Below are 7,740 nucleotides of genomic sequence, written 5' to 3'. Positions count from 1 at the left end.
CTGGTTCACTTTCACACTGCCGTGGGTTACTGTGCCACTTGAATGGAAAAGAGCCGTTATGAATGTGGTTACCAGTCAAAATGCAGTGAAGAGGCCCTCCAGCAGGATGACACTGTGGTTCTGAGAAATGGTAAAATGCTCTGCTGTGGTTTACTGCTGGTGCTTTCTGCTCACAACTGCAGGTGTCGTCATCACTACAAAGAGGTGTCGTTGCACGATGGAGCTTTTTAGAGCTGCATAGCATTGGATCAACCATAGGAGGGCAGTGCCGTATAGAATTAGGAATGGTCTGCTTCTGTCCATCCTGGTTTGTCAACCCTTTGTCAGAGAAGTCTGCTACAGTGTCTCTCTCAACAAGATTAGTCACACAAATGTTTCTGTTTGAGAAAGTTACAAAAATGGTGGACTACTTCCTCCTCATTCTGGTTTCAAACGTGGTTTGACCATCCTGCAAGCACTTTGTTGAAATATACAAACTACAAGGAGAGCCTACTTTCACCTGCGTAACATTACTAAAATTAGACCAATGCTGTCTCAAAAAGATGCAGAAAATCTCGTCCATGCATTTGTTACCTCAAGGCTGGACTATTGTAATTCCTTATTATCAGGCTGTTCTAATAAATCTCTTAAATCTCTCCAGCTGGTCCAGAATGCTGCAGCTCGTGTTCTGACTAAAACCAGAAGAAGGGATGACATTTCTCCTGTATTAGCTTCTCTGCACTGGCTCCCAGTAAAATCCAGAATATAATTTAAAATCCTTCTCCTCACTTACAAGGCTCTTAATGGTCAGGCACCATCATATCTTAAAGAGCTCATTAAACCCTACGGTCCTGCTAGAGTACTACGCTCTCAGAATAAAGGCTTACTTGTAGTTCCTAAAGTCTCCAAAAGTAGAACAGGGACCAGAGCTTTCAGTCATCAAGCTCCTCTTCTGTGGAACCGTCTTCTGGTTCTGGTTCGGGAGGCAGACACTGTTCCCACATTTAAGAGTAAGCTTAAAACCTCTCTCTTTGACACCGCTTATAGTTGGGGCTGGTTCAGGTTTGCATTGGACCAGCTCTTAGTTATGCTGCTATAGGCCTAGACTGCCTGGGATTTATAATAACACAGTGAGCCTCTCTCTCTCTCTCTCTCTCTCTCTCTCAGGTCTCCCTGGACCATGGGGAAACCTGATCCTGAATCTGATCCTGACTGCACCGACACCATGATCTTGTTTGACTTATGAATAAAGAAACTGATTAAAATCTGCATCTCTTCTTTTACTAACTGGAGTCCTTCCAGGATTACTGCCGGGGGTCTGGCTGTGCTTTCTGGTCCTCTGAGGTCCTGACCGACACCGACTGCTACCTGGTCTGATGATGGGAACACTATTGTAGCGCCTGTAGTCTTTCTGGCTAATAACAATAATAACACTACATTCTCTAGGTTCGTAAGAGCTGGTAATAGTGAACAATTTATTGTCACAATTATTGAAATGCAATGAATGAAAATAAAAAAATAAAATAAAATACAGAAAAATAGAGCTCTTTAATTTGTCAAAATAAAAAAATAAAAAAGTTCAAAGAAAATTGTCCATCCTTCTCTTTTTCGAAGGTCAGAGTTCAGGGTTCAATTGCGTTTATGTTCTGTGTAATGTTCAGTCCAATGTTCAATTACTACCCGGGTAGATTTGTGTATGGGTTCTTATCTGTGTGAAGTGAATCGATGTCGGGCTCCTCGGATTGGGTTCACAGCTGGCCAGGCTGGGACCCGCTCCGTCTGAATCTTTCTCTCGCTGGATTGGCTCGCCACCGAACCCTTGGCTCGGAATTCTGGATCCGAAGTCTTAATCCGTCGAACAAAAAAAACAGTCTACACAGAGAGTGTAGAACAAATAATCATTACTTTCTATTCAATTGACATCTTTCTACTTTCACTTTTCACTCTAATTCTTTCACATAAATACCCAAATAAAGGATACTCTGCATTTAAATGCTTTAAATGAGACTGCATATTTTTTACAGTACAGTATAAGTACTTTTACCATGACTATTATTTACCATGAACTTATAATTCAACATAAATCACCTTATTTATTTCAATAAAGCTCCATTTATATTTATAAACAGCTCAATAAATCAGAATTTACATTTTTAACACAATATTTATCTTTTAACCATAGCTTTTTATCTGTTTTTAACCATAAAGTTACAGTATAAACTCTAAACAGGATAAATTATTTTTAACAGAATACATATTAAACCATCACTAGTGCAAAAACACCGAATACACTCATCTCAATGACCGGAAAAATAATTAGCATGACCCGGTATCATTTAACCACATTTCTGTACCATAGCTGTCTCCATTTCTCATCTCAAGTCACAGTAAAGGCTCATTAGCTTAACCAGCTAGCACACATTAGCTTAGATAGCTTCACAATTAGCATTCATATCACCTTTAGCAGGTAACACCCAGAATTAGCATAGCGGCGACTAGCATTAGCTTCGCGCTAGGTTGTTAGCGATCTTTTTACAGCTCGTTTTCAATATACACAATGATACAGCAGGTACCAGAGTAGGTTTAAAACATTAACGAAACATAGCATGAACTTAGCATGGACTCCGACTGGTTTTTATGAACATATTTCAGTCACAGGAACTTTATCTTATCATGCTAATAGCAACAACTAGCCTGAGGCTTGCTCAGCAACTTAGCATTTTCTTACCGGAGTTCTCAGGGACACTTAACACGGTAAACTCAGCCTCCCGCTCCTTCACACACGCTCGTAACGACTCTGCCTGATAAACAGAAGACTTATGAAGGTTTTGCTCGAGAGTTACTGATGTTTTAGCGTGGTTTTGTTCACTTTACATACCCCGTTTCTTCAGCTCGGTTCATGTGCGACCGCTCTGCTCGGTGTCTCAGCTTGATCCAAGATGGCGGACGGTGCACACTGTGATCATGCACAGGTCACGTTCGGGGGCACGTTCAATGCGTCGGCGATTACTCGCAGGGGTGCTGCGCCACCAAGTGGGGAAACGGGGGTACTACATCTAAACTACAAAAATGGGTTTAGTAACCATGTGGGTTACACTATGTTGTAGCTCCACCTGCTGCTGTGATGCTCATCACATGCTTTCTGGACTACGCCGACATGTTGGAGCTGGATCCATCTCAGGATGGCTGTACCTGCCAACATTGACTACTTCTGTTAATATTACTATTACTACTACTGTTATATTTGTACTACTGCTGATATTACTACTACTACTACTACTACTACTACTACTACTACTACCAACATCAAATGCAGATGGAACCCAAGAACTCGGTCTACTCGAGATTTCTGCCTCAAGTTCAGACAGTTTTTTCTCTCCACTATGTGGCACTGTCACGCTTGCTCCTGGTGATGTTGGGACTTTAAAATGCATTGACTAGAAAATCTGTCTCTATGTGAAAAGTGTCCTGAGATAACTTTTGTTATGATATGACACTGTAAATACAATTGAATTGACTTATTAAGACACTGTGAGAGAATAACGCTTAATTTAAGTATCAATTTGTTCAGCTGAAAATCAATGAATCTGAATTTGATTTCAAATACAAGATTGTGTGAATGGTTTAATATGAACCTAAAGTTGAGCGTGGAATATGACTTACAAGTCATTAACATTCTGGACTTCGGAAACACATCCTTCCCACCCCCCTTGGCTCATTAAAAACATTCCTTATGGGCAAATCCAGAGCCTAAGATGAATTTGTGAGTCTGATCAGGATGTCCAAACCCAATCTATGGACATGCAGCAGCGTTTCAGACATAGAGGATATCAAATTGTAATTCTAAGAGGAGTGAGCTGCCCCACACCAAAGCAAGAAAAAACTCAGAAACCCTTCTCTGTCACTAGCTTCAGCAGAGAGGCTGTTCAGATCAATTATAAAGAAAGACATTATTGTAGATGACCCTTCTTTACTGGAGATATTTTCTGAACCCCCAGCAATCAGCTTCAGAAGGGCCTACGATCAGGGACAAAGTAGTCAGCGGTTCTCTTTATGCTTCCAAACCAGACACTCGGCTTAGACGACCCAAGGGCAACTTTTCTTGTGGTATTTGCAATTATAGTGAAAACTGACACTTTTAGAGACTTGTTTAGTAACAAGATACATACTATCCACAGTTTCATGGAGTGTAACACCCCCATGTTGTGTACACACTGGAATGCAACTGCGGTTGCTTTTATGTCTGTATAGAGCTAACTAAGCTTCTACTTAGGGCCCCTGCAGCCACTAGGGGGCCCCAAGAATGCTTGAAATATATATATATTTTTAATTGTCTGATATATTTTTTTTAATTGTCTTATATTCTGATTACAAACCTGGGTATTTATTAATAATGTTGATGGATTCAGGTCCAAATATTAACATTTAAGTGGAAATTATTTTAAAGGACCATACCAGTGTTACTACATGTCATTGTCCATTGACAACATGAGCCACCTATTTTACATGAATCTCAACCATGTTGACCAAAAATGCTTAATTTTTTAGATAGTTTGTTTACATTTTGTCCATATTCAATACTAATGCAGAATGTACCTAAAAATGTTCGTCAAGACTAGCAAAAACTCAAACTCAAGCAAAAACTCAAACTTAAAATCCTCCTTCTAGCTCAAATTCCAGTTAGAAATTCAGTTTTCCAGGCGTAATAACATTTGGCCCAAAGGCTCTCTTGGCTCTGTTGTGATTGACAGCTCAGAGGGCAGAACCAAAGCTGAAAGTTACACCTTGTGCGAGTTCCAGTCCCGTACTAATACACCTCAACAGTCCCCATAAAATAAATGCTGTCCAACTTCTCCCAGTACGTCTTCCTTATATTCATACTGGGAGTGTTGGGAAGTTGTTCTCTGATCAGGTATCTGCTTCTCGAAATTGAATCGTGGATCATAAACCAATGTTGATCGTATCTCATACAAGCTTATTTATCTCTCCCCTTCCTGGTTACAAACTCCAATCAGAGCCAACCAGAAAAAATGTGGGCCAATAGGATGCAGCCGAGGGAACATGTGTTCCTTGTGCTGAGTTTGCTTGTTATTGAGGTTGAAATGAGACTCTCTTGAACTTGATATATTTCAGGCATATTACAGGCGCTGCAGACTGTGGAGAGAGGAGAATTAGTAAAGAGGACCCCTGACCCTTTCAATTAGCCTGTCAATCGCTAATTGATAATGCTAATCGCTAGCATACAAATATCCATCCATCCATCCATCCATCCATTGTCTACCACTTATCCTGTATTCAGAGTCGCGGGGGGGCTGGAGCCGATCCCAGCTATCATTGGGCGAAGGCCATACAAATATCCTAGGCTTGCATATACAGTGTTTATTAGTGTATTTTGTCACTACAACAGACATTTCCAGACCTTACAACCATAATCATAACAATAGCCAGCATGCTAATGATTAGCATTAGTGATTAGCATTGGTGATTAGCATTAGCGGTTAGTATTAGCAATACTTATTAGCAAAAACTAAGGTCCATCATGAACTGTAGTTAAAATCAGTGAAGGCCAGTTACATGTTGAAGCATACCAACCCAAGTCTAGCGGCAATCTCTCTAATTTAACCTTTTCTCCCATTGTGCTCCTTATTTCTTCTGCTAATCTCCCAATTCCATAGTGGTACAAAATATTTATTTAATTTTTTATTACTATTTTTTTGTGTTTCTTAGTTTCTGTGGGGGATATGTGTTCTTGTACCTGGCAACCCAACCCAGGGGCTCATTATCGCTCAGTGTTCCACTTGGATCTATCCCAATATCGAGATGATTTATGACTGAAATACTGTTGATGAGTGTGTAGGACAGATGGATTCTGGGTCGGGCTTGAGGCCTCAGACTCGTGGTGCGAGCTACCCGAGCGGAACCGGACCGGTACTTTTATAATAAGAATGCCGCTGTGTGTCTCCTTCAAAAATCATCTCCACTTCCTCGTGATCACTCGCATTCACATTACATTTGCATTTACATTTAGGTCATTTAGCAGACGCTTTTGTCCAGAGCGACTTACAATAAGTACATTTGTCAAAAGAAAGAAACAAAGAAACCACAACGTATCATTGCCGATAAAGTAAGAGCTAAAAATAGAACAAGTGTTAGATCCTCGTCTGAGTAAAGTAGTAGCTGTTCAGCAAACATACCTTAAGAACAACAGTGCTATGATCAAAGTGCTATGTGCTAGGTAAGGTTTCTTTTTTTTGGGGGGGGGGGGGGGGGTGTAAGTGGGTCATGCTATGTAGAGTCGAGGTGAAGTCTGAACAGGTGAGTCTTGAGCCTTTTTCGGAAGATGGCAAATGACTCAGCTGTCCTGACGTTGGTCAGGAGTTCGTTCCACCACTGAGGACCAGAACAGAGAAGCGTCTGGACTTTGCTGAGCGACATTTGTTTGATTTCAGCGATGGTGGTACCAGCCGGCCAGCTGAAGTAGAGGAACGAAGTGCTCGCTTCGGGGCGTGAGGTTTGACCAGTGTTTGAAGGTAGATGGGTGCCGTTCCATTGATGGCCCTGAAGGCCAGTGTCATCGTCTTGAATTGGATGCGTGCTGCAACAGGGAGCCAGTGGAGGTCACGGAGGAGGGGGGTCACATGGGAGAATTTGGGTAGATTGAAGACAAGGCATGCTGCAGCGTTCTGGATATGCTGTAATGGTTTCACATACTCTGATGCAGGCCGAGTGGTTATTAGAAATACTGTATATGCAGATGGGACTTGTCAATAAAGTTTCAGTCATTTTCTCTCTTGTGATTGTCATGATTCACATCATGGCAGCCCCTCCTTCTCCCTTTTGTGTGTGTTCATCCCCTGTCTGTATTTTCCTCCCGTCTCTCTCCCCCTGTCTGTTCCATGTTTGGTGCATGTGGGCGTGGCCTATTCTCCACAGGCAGGTGATCTCAATCAGCAAGCAACCCTCCATAAAGCCTCTGGATTCCCTCCTACTTGTTGCCTAATCCCTCCCCAGCAGTCCCAGTGAGTCCCTTTCATCCCCTTGAACCATTCATTCCAGCACCTGAAAGCTACAACGGAAACTCAGGCGATAGTAAGTTATTCCTTTTCCAGTGTTCCCTTGTGTTTGAGTAACAACCATTGACTTATAGTTCCGACAGAGCTAAAAAAGTCTATGTGTTGGGTTTGCTCACGGGGAGGGCTAGGGACTGGGGAACGGCATTTTCACATAGTCCACAAACTGCCAGTCCCACATTTGATTTGTTCTCTAAAGAAATGATCTAAATTGTCTTTGATCACCCCATTACCAGCCATGATGCTAGCAACCGACTGCTTAGCTTAAACCAAGGCTCTCTTATTAACTATTCAGTGGAGTTTCGTACCTTAGCTACTGTTTTAGGTTGGGATGACAGGGCACTCCAAAGTTTTTTTATAAAGGGGCTTAACAAGACTGTTAAGGACTGTCTAATGGCTAAGGCAGAGGCCAACAGTTTGCAGGAGCTAATTGCCTTAGCCATTAAGGTGGACAATTGGCTAAGAGAGCAACGCAGAGAGACGGCACATTGTAAATTTCCTTAACTGCTGTGTCACACTGGCTACTGGAACACCGAACTGTTAACATCAACCCGCCTGTTGCTTCCCCAAGTCAAGAGGTACCCATGCAGTTGGGCCAGAACAGCCTAACCCTACCTGAGTGCAGTCGGCGTTTCAAAGAGACTGTGGACAGCCTGGACAACTCGCCTCCTGTCCTCATTGGTTAAACTCA

General features: G+C 42.0%; 1 long non-coding RNA gene across 1 annotated transcript; it reads right to left on the bottom strand.

The window, feature by feature from the left end:
• Positions 1–1,387: 1,387 nt before the first annotated feature.
• LOC311029952 lies at positions 1,388–2,902 on the bottom strand. Its single transcript, XR_014598933.1, has 3 exons — positions 2,858–2,902; positions 2,708–2,780; positions 1,388–1,851 (listed from the first exon to the last, which is right to left on the bottom strand). It is a non-coding gene; the product is annotated as an uncharacterized lncRNA (long non-coding RNA).
• Between the last annotated feature and the right edge of the window lie 4,838 nt (positions 2,903–7,740).

Source organism: Eutrigla gurnardus (assembly GCF_963514095.1).
Source record: "Eutrigla gurnardus genome assembly, chromosome: 19".
NCBI classification, from domain to species: Eukaryota; Metazoa; Chordata; class Actinopteri; order Perciformes; family Triglidae; genus Eutrigla; species Eutrigla gurnardus.
The sequence above is the reverse complement of the archived record's forward strand: the minus strand, read 5'-3'. Positions and strand labels throughout refer to the sequence as shown.